Below are 14385 nucleotides of genomic sequence, written 5' to 3'. Positions count from 1 at the left end.
CCCCCACCCGTGCACGAAACACCAAACTTTACGCCACTCTCAGGCGCGCACGGTACGTGCAGCCGTCCGGATCCTGGCATAGTGGAGTGCAGCAGGTACGGATGGCACAGCACCCACATTACCTGCCTGAACGTGACCGCAAGGTGCCCTGCACCCAGGATCTCGTCGAACCTCCGACGTGAAGTCCCTCGGCCCGCTATAAGGCCCGATGAAAATTGCGGAAGAAATTATAGACATTTTTAGAGAAGAGACGGGACTCCGACTTCGCGGTAGGTCGGATTGTTCTCGGTCATCCAGCTTCCTTCCACCTTCGGGATGATGACTTGCGGTAAGGTGTAAGAGCTCTGATATCCATCGACGTGCGGACACCGCGATGCCACAGCTGATCACTCGGGGTAGCGACTGGGGGGCGGTGGAGGGGGAGGAGTCCTGATATCTTCCCGCCTCGGGGACTCTCCGCGGTTCGAAGGGAGTATCGTTGCAACCGCATTCCAAACCATCCAACTAATTTCGTATGGTAATTCTCTATCTCTCTCTGTCTCTCTCTTGTCGCAATTACGTAGGTACGGAGTGATTTATACGAGGGAATCCAACCAGCACGTGCTCGACAACGTGCGCCTGGCGAAGGAACAATTTTTTGTTGTATTTATTTTTTCGAAAATCAACGGAGTGGTAGATTTTTTTTTGGGAGGAAATTGTTTTCACAGTAATCTTTTGCAAGGCTGGAATCAAGAGAATTGATTGGCTTTTATGAAACGAAGGCGAACTAAAACCGACTCGCCAAAGATTATTTTGAAAAATTGTTGCCCAATTTTCGCCATGTTTTTTTTTTTTAGTTCTTATCGTTGTGTTACATTTTTCGAATGATCTAAGTCAATTAGACATAGTTTACGGTCAATAAAAATTTTGCTCCAGATCAAAGGATCGGTAACACTTACATTTGTGGAACAGTTCCGTTTTTTGTGAGAAAAACTTTTACATTCATCGAAGAATTATACGTTTCACATCGAATCTTCGATGGATAACATTTACTTACAAACGCAGCGTCGAATTCTCTGGTTTGTCGAAAATTTCGGAAAATACGATATAGATTCACTTGGTATCAGAAACGATACGTAGTTCGTAATCTCGAAGGAAATCCTGCAGTTTGACTGTGCAGTCTGCATGGAAGCGATAAATCATGTGAGACTATCATAGCTCGGGAATTTTTATAAGTAGATTTGAAGCTGCTGTAAAAGCGGATGGAGAAACTCTCACGCTCCTTTTTAACGGCACTGAAAATTTAGCGCTTGCGTAGGTATAATTTCTTTATTTCTTAATTTTCTCTGTGGGCGATACAATGTTTTAGGATATCGAATTTCGCACCGACCGCGTCCTCTGAAACGTCGATCAACGACTCTGCGGATTGAAAAGAGTACGGTGAGCTGCTTATGTTCCCGGGAATAATTGCAGCGATAACGTTATCATAGGAAGTCTGGTGAAGTTTGGCGCGCAAATAAACCTAACGGACGACGGTTTATCGCAACTCCCAGTACCGTATTTTGCACGCACGCGATAGTAACTTCTGCACCACGCCACCAGCTCTCGTATCTCATCGCGTCGTTTCTCCTATTATAATTCTCCATCCAGAATCAGAAGCCTGCGGGGCGCGGCGGTTAGTTTACGTTTTTAGAATTCGGCTTCATCCCCGATCTCTTGGCTAGAAAATTAAGGTAATTAAGTAAAGGCGAGGTTGAAGTTCCGAATTTGAAAAGTTCCCCATTGAGTAGGGTGTATCACCGTGATTCTGGCGCGGAAACGAGAAAAATTTACGCGTCGAATCCTGCATTATATACATTATGCAAACACACATTTTCATTCATACTTCCTTTTCCAATATTATCCGATCTCACTGCGCGTTACAAGATAAGGTTTGACGGGGTTTTTTTGCCTTATGCCACGACTAGCTGCCAAAGCTGCAGAAGGCGGAAATATTTGTCTCCTCGAGTCCCTCTTCACACGGTATTCGTATCAACGAGTACATTTCCGCGGTTACGTTTTACTTACGATAATTGTATTTCCACTCCCCTGCCGATCCTCTGTCTATTGGGTTTAAATCAAGTATATGTATAAACTTCGTTACCTTCTCTTTCCTTTTATTATTGTTATCATTATTTTCTCTTCGCTACTTGTTACGTACCATCGCGGACAAGATTGAACGGAGAAATCGTTACTGGTTTGGAAAGTTTGCCGTTGATTCCGCGGTAATTATTTTCAATCACACAAAATGCGATACAATCTTGCCGTCCGTCCAATTGCAACGTAGTGCAATCCTCCTGATCGAAGACTGCACAGGGTATAAATCCACCACAGTTTGGGCACGAGTACCTACCTATCCACCGGAACAATAAAACTGGATGCATGCGACATCCGCGCTGCAACGAATGGGATCGAATTATACCGCCGAAACGTTGCTCAGCGTATAATGCACCGTGGTGTTGTAATTACGATCTTGAAAGTAGATAGGCGATCCCGAAATTAATCGCTGCCGGTATTGCAAGCTTGTATAATATCTAATGTACAAGGTTATACTTGATATTCAAAGACCGGGGAGAGATTGCAAGGATTTTTGCTGACGCATCCTCGGCCGATACTTCAGACCTTGAGTTCTCCAACTTGTTCAATATCGAAGAGTCGATATACGCGAATTCCAAGGCCTTTATATTACGATTTTTATTTCATTATTTTTGTTTCCTTCTTTCAAACTTTTTGAATAGTGCAATTCTGTTCGGTGGAACGAAACTCCACGCCCTTGTTTCGCCTGTATTCAATGCTTTTACGGTTTGAAGTTCAGTTTCTTTTTACTTGTTCCGCGTTCAATATCACTTTTGAAATCTTTATCGCATCGTTGAATAATATTACTTGGAATCATCAGCTTGGCGGTAAACCTTATTTTTTTTATTTTTTGTTTGTAAAAAAATAAAGCAAATAATAATAACTACATTATTCAGTCGTAAATTTTTAAATACCACGAGTTTCGCATCATCTATGTCTAACATTTCCGATTCAAGCTAGTATTTTTGTTCGTTGAAAGGTGTGTGTCTCGTTTGATCGCGATCGTGATCCTCTCGTCTTTCTTGCCTTATTGGGTGAAATGACGTTTCGACATCTAGACGTTCGTCTAAAGGACGTGCATAAATGGAGGATGAAACGATGAATTTATGGGGTTAAATCGGGAACGAAGTGGGAAAACCTCAGGACTCAACACGTACGTTTGGTTCTGTTTCCTCAGCTCGCACCTTCTCGCGGTGCACAAAAGTTCCGCCGTTGCACCTGTGTGCGTATTATTAACACGAGTGCACGCGGCTACCTACCTGTTGGTGAACGCGTCGTTTGAAGGGAGGGTAGAGAACTGGTATATCAAGCCTGGACTGCAAAAAGGTGGTAAAAAGGTGAGCAAAAAGTGAAGGGAAACGGTAAACGTTACGTACTACGAGCTTGTGTATTATATATATACATACCTGCCCGCCTACCTTTTGTGCACCTTCCTACCTTCCTACCTTCCTACAGCTGCATAACGAACTCGCGGAAATGTACGCGTGTGTGTGTATATTATATATGCATATGCATATATCCGTGTATAATTCGTGTGTGCAGTAGCGTATTATATGCATGTGTGGGTCGAAATATATCATCTGTAATTTTCGTAATAGGGGCGCCCATCGCTCTCTTCTTCCTAATTTGCTTTCCTCTGCATGTACAACGTACGCATGCATATGGTTACGTACGTGCGAGGTAATGTTTAGCGAATATTTTGTTTAATCCTTCTTCAATTCATTTATTTTTCCACCGTTGTTTTTTTCTCTATCTCGCTTTCGAGAAGCCTCTCTGCCGCACGAGGTTCCGGCCGTTGAAAAGGGACGTGAATTTTTTCATTCCGGCAGAAGTTGTAAAATTTTTTTCACTTCATACAAATGTTCATATTTTGCGGGAGGCTGAAATTCCTAAAGAACGGCAATTTCCTACGGTGCTGCCTTACTTACTGTCTGCTCGTTCTGCCGCGGCGGGCTCTCTTGCTGCTTGGATATTATACGCCAGTTCCTTTGAAGTATAGCTGCAAGTATATGGTATTCGGTAGATAGGTGTACATTTGGAGGCGCCTACTCGAGCCGCTCTCTCCTTCTTGTCGTCTTCCGGCTTCTTTATCTCTTTCCTTCTCCTCCTCCTCCTCCTCCTCCTCCTCTTCTTCTTCTTCTTCTTCTTCTACATGCCAATTACTATACTTATTGTGTGTGAGAGGTTACGTACTCCCAGAACCTTTTACCTCCCCCCTCATCCTCCTTCACTCTCTTGAGGAGCTGCCAAGGGCTACAAGGTACCGACAATCAAGGGAAACGTTCGTTTTAACGGGACTCGCGTCGAGTTACTTGATCTCACGTTTGGAGCAAAAGGTCAACAACAAATTCTGACATGATGATTCTTCAGTACACGAAACTAGAGACGAATTATTTTACTGTTTTAAATTATTAGCCGAAGAATAACACCTAGTCGAAATCACGTTACAGTCTTATCGAGGACTAATTTAACGAAGGAAAAATCGTCAAGTTTCCTCTGAGTATCAATAAATTGAATGTAGGATTAAAATTGGTCAGAGTTCGTAGGCTTTGTTAAAAATTTGTTAGGAATAATTCAGCAAAATTCGCTAAACTCTGATTCTCGGTAAAGGTAGAATAAATATAGGATACATGATACGTGTAGCTGTTGGTTGTTTGTAAGTCATAGGCTGGAGAGCGATAAATATTAAAGACTCTGCTGTGGCAGGCATGATTTGCCCTCGTCGACTATTTTTAGATAAATAATGTCTTGTTCTGCAGAGGAGGGATGCACGCATTCGTAATACACATCGACTTCCGTCAACCGTCCAATATTTATCGCCGCAAGTTTATCCTCGACGTTTTGCGGCTGTAATACGACGGTGAATAAAACTGTGTCTATGTACGAAGGTGTGTGCGACTGCGGAAGACGCGTATATTCGAGGCGGAGAATACGTTTGACCTCATATCTCGCGGAGAAATAAATCTATCCTGAAAATTCAGACTTGTCTAACCGAGCCGCGAATTCGGGCGAGAACCAGAAGCAGGCTGCCCCAACCTAACCCAACCTAATCTGCGGTGACCGAACGCCGGCTAGTCTCAATTTTGTAACGGAACTTTGCTAAGAAAATATACACACGCACGTATCTTGTGCCTACGACGTCATACGCCGAAGACCAAAAACGATCCTTCTACCAGCCTCTTTGTACGTATGCATACATACCTATGCATATTTTAGAAAGGTTAAAGCGTCTTTGAAGCTTCACTTTGGAGCCAAACGTTAACTGAATTTCAATGCAGGACACGCACAATCATCGGTCAAATATTTCTCGTTATAATTATCGACGCATTTTGCCGCTTGCGGTGTTTTCATTCGGACAATATTATTTGTACGGACGAAGGAATTTGTTTGCTAAAGGATGAAATAAACAGACGAATAAAATCTCCTTCAGAATTCAATTTAGATCGAGCAATCGCGATTCGGATTGTCCAATTGTTCGGTATCTTAATCAGCGACACGAGCGATAATGTATGTAACATCAATCTGTGAGCGTGCTAAAGTGACGAATGTAAATTACATCAACTGTTCAAATTGGTTTCATTTCACTCCGCGATGTCTTTAACAACTTGCTATCAGCCGCACGAGCTACCGACCGCGAGAATATAATCCATCACGAATTAAGACCGAGAGAAGTGACAAGCGGCAACAGTCAAGATTGGAAATGCTTGGTACTGTTTCGATGACTGTCGCGAATTTCATCCGAGACCTCTGAATTAAATTCAACGACCTTGTAATAATTCTACGCATCGAATTCTCGCAGGAATATCGATGAAATCGCGGGATGTTTGATAGATCGGAGCGCAGCTTGACTGACGATTCACGCAGCAATTCCTTCCTTCTCTGGTATTCTCCGGGATAGAAGGTTCGGTGCTGAAATCTTGAGCCTGTTTACCGACGATGATCGATCGAATCGGAATTATCTTACGACTATGCCAAAGCCGCGTGTAATCACACCGCATCTCACGCAACTCGGGCTGCGTAAGGAGGGGAAAAAAGAAGAGAGAAATTCCTGCGTTAATGAACGTTAGCAGAGGAGCCGGTGTCGAGTGCAAGAAGAAACAACATCGGACGAGTCCCGAGAGATGGTTGGAACGGTAATTTGAGTATGTCGTACATGCATGCACGGCGTGCAGTTAGGTACAAATGTGCGAACGGCGATTGTACCGTTGGCGAGAAAACTCGATGATAGGCAATGGTCATGCAGGGTATGTATGTACATCGTGCACAGCTATACGCTGAGAAACATTTCATTTGTTGCGGTAACTAGAAATATTCAATAAAACGTTACATCGTTGAAAATACTGTTTTAATATTCTTGGAATTACGAAAAACGAGGTACGCCTAACCATTTTGCGCTGTTATCGATCCTTTTTAGGTAATTGCAACGCAAAATCAGCTTGTGAGGTTTACTCTACTTTTTTAGTTAAATAAGGCTTTAACGTCAATTTATTGTTCGGCAAGCATTAAATTTTCGCAACAGTTACAAGAAAATATAGCAACAGTGGTCTTAATGAGAAAGAATAGTAACGGATACTAGACTTTCCGGTAACAGCTAGAAAACTAATTTTCATCTTCTACCTAGAACTGTACTTTTCGATCGTGGTAAAAAATTAAAATAGTTGAGGACTGAGCGGTAACCGGAACTAAAAATTTCTCTCAGTGTACATCTCGCCCAAGTCGCGTCTCCGTCTCATCGATAAGATAAAACCCTGTCTCTGATTCCCTGTCGATTGTCCATCGTGTTTTATCCGCGAGAATCGAGGACCGAAGAAACCGGCCAAACGGCCAAGAGCTCACCTTCCATTTGTCCTAGCATCGAGCCAGCTCACACAGAGAGCTCTTAATCAATCGCGCACAGTAGGTAGATATTATGGTAATTGGAATCAAGGATCGATCGTCTCGTTCCCGTTTCCCATTTCGCGTTTTACTCTCGTTTCCATCGGGCGTTTTATCCGCGGCTCTCGGCGAAGCCGCCGACGTGAACCGAGCTTGTCGTTTCAAGCGATAACTAATCTGACCTGAAAATTATCCAACGGAGATCGCGGCGTGTCTATTTCTCTGATCTTGACGCGGAATGCCGGACGTCTGCTTAGTTAGTCGCGCGGGAGAAAGTTGAGACGGATGTGATTCGCGGCCTTAATCTCTGCTAGTGACTACGATAATCCGGAATAATTGAAGGGTGACACGTACGGGCAACATGCATACTTCGTCGTTCCGTTTCGGGACGATTTTCACAATCCTTTTTTAACGTCAGTGTGTGACAAAGTGGCGCTGAGCCAGATGGCGGTTGAATTAACGGGGATGCATCACGGTAATTAATGAAAGCGAAACGCGCAATGAACGCGTCACCGGCATAGCTGCTAATCAAGTCAAGGGAAGTCAGAGAGCTCTTCGTCCCAGCCTGAACGAGCGCACTCTGTAAATTGAATCGAAAAACCTGCTCCGGGGAACTGCATCCGGGAGCTTGTAAAAGCCAACTGCAAGCTCTGCGCCGACTGCGGGATACCGAGTGATTAGTTGAACGCTAGTGTTTTCCTTTATTTTTATCACCGACTCCTGCGCATATTATTCTCGTTCATTAGCACTCGTATTGTCAGCTAATTTTCATGACAATTTCCCCTTACGCTGATCGAGACGTTACGCATCGTCTCTTCACCTTTGTGTCCCTCGATTTCATTCGGTTCCTTTTTTCTTTTTTTTTTTTATCCTCTTACAATTGGTTCAGAATTTATATCAATCGTTTATTCACTCACTTCGATAATCATGGGAACGATACGTATCAAAGGATAGAACATTGTATATATATATATACATATACCGAGAAAAGAGAAGGAAGAGAAAGAAATTCAAAAAGTAAAAATGTGAAGCAGCGTGAAAAGGAATGAGAAATAAATTGCGCAATCATCTGTATAATAAAAATAGGGTATCGGAAATATGAAATTGACTTCAGATTCCTGTGTAGGTGGGTTTATTAAATTTACATTTGACTTCTGGAACGCGACGATCGGGTAAAAAAGCATCGTATGCATTAATTAATGCCCGAACATACGAAGATGATTTGCTAACAATAAGTGCAAACTGGCGACCGCGTATCCTGAGACTTGCTCACCTCCGACAAGTCTTATAATCTTTTTTCGTTGTTTCTGTTTTTTTTTTTCTTCTCTTCGTCGTCCCGGTAACCTTTAACACCAATCTATCCCGCAGACGCGCCGCTCGTCCGCAGTCTACTCGCCAGAATCGGCCATCATACACCCATCAAGACGCCTTTTTGCGCGTTTGAAGCTCGGCCATACTTGCGAAGTGGACGGAAAAAAAAAAAAAAGAAATAGTTGGCTGTAACGAGAATTCGCAATATTTCACCGTCGCACGATAGATTGCACGGACGCAGGTACAATGTGTTGTAACGTGGGTGTCTGTCTATCCGTTTCTCCGCCGTCTGCATAAGTCACGGTCTGACTGGCAGGAGGCAGCGCTAATTAATTACAACCACGGTGAATGATATATTCGCAGGAAATTATTACCGCACATTATTTTGCCTGTTATTCGCTTCTCGCGCACGTATTTATGCATGATCGAAAATACACAGACGTTGTTTGTGCGTGGATACCGTTAAATCGGGAGAAAGGGGGAGAGTTTCTTTGTCCGTCATGTTACGCGGTATTAAAATCTGCACTTTGAAGATGGTAATTTTTTTAAAAATTTTCTTACTCATTCCGTCGTGTACAGTGTCGCCCGAAGAATATCTTTCATCCGGTTTGCTTTGAGCGTTAAATTTCCCGCCTCTACCAGCCTTGATTCGTTTGTTTAAAAAAAAAGTCATCCCTGTTGAATCGTGGCGGGATCGCTATTCTCTTTCTTCCGCGATCGTTTACCGAGTCGTGAATTATCTTTATTTAAATAATCGCGGTGCCGGACCTTTTTTCCCCCGGGAGTAGAATCGATGAAAGTTTATAACGCAGGTTCTCGGGTAAGAGACGAGGGGAGAAAAACGTGATATTTACCGAGACACTCATTGCTGTCCGCGTTCCTCTCCTTGTAGTTAATGGAAAAGTAATCTGGGTGTCATGTCTAACTATTTCCTTGTATGTTCAGCTAAAATGTTCGGTCAAAACTTAAAAAAAAAAAATACCTATTCGAATAATTTTGCATTCAGGATCTTAGCATTTAGTCGTAAAAGGACCTGGATCAACAATATTTCTTTTAAATACCTTTGCAGTGTTCGTCGATCAAGTCTTTCTTCGAGAAAATGCGCGAAGTAGTACGTGATTTGAAATTCCTCGTTAAATTCTCGACGGTTCCTTCCGAACAAGTTTGTGGATTGCAGTCGATTTAGATGGAACGGCGTCTCGACGTGCAGAGAAAGGACTGCAGGAATTCTCCGGTGTATTGTAAAGACGTTAATTAATTAGATTCCTAACATTCCAGCGACAAGAGACGTTCATTTTCCTCTTCAGATATAATTGAGCTTCTGGTTTCATCGTCAGCTGAGAAGAAGAATTCTGTCTTCTTGGCAATGTTAAAACGAGAACAATTTTCATCGTTGTTGAAAAAAAAAAAAGAAAAAAAGAAAAAATAACTCCGATATCGAGCGTAACTTATTTATAAGGGAATAATTAACAATTTTGTTAATCAGGAAATAATCTCGCGTATATGACAAAGGTTCGCATCCCCTCCCCCCCCCCCCCCATGAAATCAAATTACGCCAGTTTCATCCGTCGTTCTGTACCCGTTACTGTAAAGGTTGGTCAATTTTGTAAATTAAATCGCGTTCCCCCTTATCTCGTGATATAATTAATCCGAACGCGATACAATTTCGCGTATTTCATCACGATGAAGAACCCTTTGACGCCCGGTGCGAGGTATCGACACCCCCTGCAAGAAATGTAATTACAGTCTTGTTAAACACGTAACGGCGCGGGTGTTGAGCCGAGGAACAAGCTACGTCTGATTTTCTGACAAATGACGATGATTAAGGTCTTTGAAAATTGCCAGCAACACCTGATAGACTTGTGGAATTTTTAATAATTTTTTTCTCCCATACGTCGAAACAAGCAAAAACGGAACTGAGAAATAACCTGCAATCATACGCCTGTCGAAAACTAACATCATAAATCTTGGATATCGCAATTCCGAGCCCTCGAACCTCTCGTTATTCAAACTAATCGATTCAGCGTGTGAATTTCATTCTTTTCTTGCATCGTCACGTTGTTGTACGTCCGTAGGTACTTATTACGCAATGTTCGGTACACCGAGAGGAAGCTTCGTACGCGTGGAACAAGTGCGGCCGACATACCGGAGGCCCAGAAACTCGGTCAAGTTCGAGATGAATCGTTAGAACCTCGTTCCGAGCTCACCGCTCCCCGTCTAGCCGCCTAGGTTAATGTCATTGAAAGCGAGCGTTAGAAATCCTTCACGGTTCACCGACCTCTGGACATACGTAACATTACTCGCCACAGTCGGCGCGTTTGAGATTTCTTTCTTTCTTTTTTGTTTCTCCGACTCGTTTGTCGTAGGTCCGGGTCGAAAGTCAGCGGTTTTTCATTGCTGATCCTTTCTCTGGGGACGTTTTTTTTTTTATTTTATTTTTTTATTTTCTTTACTCACCTCTCTATCACAGCTGTAACGAGTAGGTATATTTGCCACGGGTTAACCACCGTTCGCAACGAAAGAAATTTGTGAATAAGTAGAATAAAACGACCGCTGTATATGTAGCCTAAAATTTATTTCGGCGTATAAAATTGACAACTGTTCACGAAAACCTGAAGTTCGATTTGCCGGATTCAACGTCGCGACGGTCCGAATGCGGCCAGGAAATTAGCATATTTATGCTCTAAGCTCCGGCCGTGGGAGTTTAGACCTCTGAACGCAACGCTTTGGTGTATAACGTTGAACACTAGTTTGGAACACATCGGATCGCAAATACCGTGTAAGTCGGTAAATTTATGCTAATTTAGAAGACGGCTTTATGCGCCGCGGAAATATTCCGTTCGATATCCAATCAAGTTTGGCCGGGCAGCCGGCAAACGTCGAACCTCACCTTTTCCCTCGAAAAGTGGGCCGATTTCACGGTGTGAGTGTAGACGGTGTGTGCTAATTGAAATTTGGCACGTATACGACCGAATAGACTTCGCACCTAAGACGCATTTTGCCACATCGAAGCTCAGCGCGCGGACAAATCGAAACTGGTCGATTCGGCGCGAGTAATTACCCGCGCGCAAAATTGCACAAATCATATTTTATCGTAAAGAAAGATCGTATCGAGATTTTCTAAATCTCTTAGCAAGAACTCGTTTCGCCAACTTGTGTAATTAATGGTGCGAGGCTAATTCGAATATTCATGAACAACCGCTGAGATCAAACCAAACCTCGAATTGAAGCTGAAGTAAGAAAAGAAAGGAAAAGAAAAAAAACAGAAAAATAGTTGCTTGGCACGTGAATTAAGTACCTACTGGAGATATGTATTTTAATTGACGGATAATGCGAAGGATTGGAGGACAGCGATGATCGCTTTGAAAATAAATCATTGCACGATCGATCTGCGGAGAACTTGTTTATTTTATACATCTCTGCACGGTGGTTATAAGTGTATAATAAGCATAAGCTGCAGCTCGCCGATCAAACCGTCAATGAAGTGAATAGGTCATGGTTGGAATATTTGATATACCGGTGTACTTGTAGCTGCTGTTAAATAGCATCTCTACCGTTATTTCGAATGTTCGCGGATCTAGTCACGCAACTTCCAACACTCGCCTTAGTGTAAACTTTCTACACGCTGCTTAGCCGCAAGGTTACAATGATACGTACATTAATTTCCGACCTACGCCAACTTGTTTATCGTTAGACCGTATACGCGACGCAAACCACGCGTTCGCCGCGGCCGCGACCGTAATTCGGGTCACTCTCGATTCTAACGTTCTAACCGAAGACACGTAACGCTCACATCTTTTTTTCCTCCCAATTCTTTTTCACTCCTTTTTCTCTCTCTCTCTCTCTCTCGCTCGGCTCTGTAAAACCGGAACGACGCAGAGAAATCGTTTCGGCGTAGATAGCTAAAGAGTTTTTACACACGCGTCGTTACTAGAAACATATTATACGGCGAACTGGCACGACGCTGGATCATTAGTCATTTGGTTTTGGTTTGAGAAATGGCGCTGTGGGTTCCTCGTCAAAGGCGCACGGGATCTTTTGGACTATTCTTGTAGTATCTATCGCTATCCACGCTGTGAACGTATGTTTAAACGATTTGAAATCTTGTCGAGGATTCGATTATCAAAATCCTGCCTATCGGTTAACGGTCAGTCTCAAACAGCGATCGTGAAACATGAAATGCTAAAAATTCAAAGCATTCGCTGAATTTGAAAAAATGTAATTCGCCATACGTACGATAGGACATGGATGAAAACATAGGTACTGGTCTCTGCACGGCCGCCGAGAGGCGATCTCGCTTAGCTTTTTCATCACGTTCAAAGCGACGTTAAATACCCGGCACGTATAGGTATACCGGTTTCTTTTTTTTTTTTTTCTTTGCAGGGTGCACAGAAGTCGAAAACTGGGTACATTATAATCTTTGAAAGAGTATTTCTCGTCCAAGAAGAATTTCCGTCACGCCGTCGCGTACGTGACGTGGTTCGAGGACGACGTTTCGATCCCGGGACTCGCCGTTCGGATGCCCGTGTTTCGTACCCCGATCCAGCCTCCGATCCCTTCGGGTCTGGTAATTCCCCTAATCAGTAAGGTGTTTCGGTTCCTCTTCCGCCCCGCAAGCTCGATGCCGAAAACGAGGCGGTGCAATTTTCTGTAAGAAACTCGATCGGCGACCTTTTCTTCCGCGTCTTCTACTCCTCACGAAGAAAAGATCGTTCCTCGGGGGTCAACGACCTCGGACACGGTTTGGTTATACCGCAATTATTTACTGTCTTTGAGAATTGCGGCTTTCGCGCTTCCCACGTATTCCTCGTCTTGCTCGTCTTACTCGATGCGCCGTCGTCGCTCGATGTCGCCGAGAACGAGGGGTCATTAAGGCTCCTTCGCCCGATTCTTCCGCCTCTCTTCCACCCCCCCTCCATTTCTATCGCTAATCTATTTCGCCGCACACCCGCGGAATACTCGACGACGCCTATGACTCGTCGCGGCGATGCGTAATGTCGTTGTTGCGTCATTCCACCGCGTTCACCTTGTCTAGCTTGACCTTGGCCGTTTCTCCTCCGCCGGCCTTAGGCAACATCTAGCATTCTCTAACGCGGCGCGTCTTGTCCGTGGCTCGGACCTTGGTTTTTAGTGGCTAACTGTACCCACCTGTCCAGTTCTCGCCTACCTCACCGATCTTCGCCGTGAGTTACGTAAGGCCCGTGATTTAACGACGGAAAAATTTGCCGTATCTATCGATCGACGCCGCTTCGTCCTCCGGATGTAATCGCGCGTTTTAAGGTATACGCTATTCTACTTTGCGGGGGGGGGGGGGGGGGGGGAAGGGGGAGAAAGGACCGGATTGAGAATCGTACGGATGGATCGTGGCTCGTTACCACGGGCGCACAATAATTCATTAAAAATTACGTTCTCGTATTTTTGGACACGGACACGCGCGCGCTCGTTGAATCCTTCTGATGCCCACCTGCCATATGTATTCTTCTCGTCGTCCGCTTGTTGAAAGTATAAACGTAAATACGATAATGCCCGTGTACGTACCGCGGAGCTTGTATGCAGAGCTAGACGTGTCCAGCTTGTAGTACCGGGGAATAATAAATCTTTTCAGAAATTTTCAACGGGTCCGGGCGCATCGGTTTTTGACGACAAAAAATCAACGGATGTAATAGGTAAATGAATAAATGAACCTAAGGGGTGGGGGGGGGGGGGAGTGAATGAAGAAATAGAAGAAAAAAAAAAATTAAAGAAGAAAGAAAAAAGAGGACAAGCATTGTTATTATACCTCCTGCGATCGGCTGTTAGATCAGCACCGAAAGGAGAAATAGAGACTTGTTATACCTGTTGTCAAGGTTAAGTATTACGCAACTACCGGCTTGCTGCGAAGAACGACGATCCTTAGATATTAGAAGGCGAGAATCGTATGACCGTCTGCGAACTCTGCGTTAGGAGCTGAACGCGTCAAGGATAATCAACACTTTATTCTCATGCAACACTCATCCGGCTCTCTGAAACCACTGTCTTTAATGGATATTGCGCGGTGTATTATATACAGCGAATAAATCTGAGCAAATTTGCCAATTTAGTAGAAATCGTTTCGGCCGGACACGA

The 14385-nt window shown here is 43.8% G+C and overlaps 1 protein-coding gene across 3 annotated transcripts in view; it reads left to right on the top strand.

The window, feature by feature from the left end:
* Positions 1-14385, top strand: part of LOC107219701 — a 108301-nt gene that overhangs the window by 70752 nt on the left and 23164 nt on the right. The window lies entirely within an intron of this gene.

This window comes from Neodiprion lecontei, chromosome 2, assembly GCF_021901455.1.
Source record: "Neodiprion lecontei isolate iyNeoLeco1 chromosome 2, iyNeoLeco1.1, whole genome shotgun sequence".
In the NCBI taxonomy this organism is placed as follows: domain Eukaryota; kingdom Metazoa; phylum Arthropoda; class Insecta; order Hymenoptera; family Diprionidae; genus Neodiprion; species Neodiprion lecontei.
Note: the sequence above shows the minus strand (reverse complement) of the source record. Positions and strands in the feature narration are given on the sequence as shown.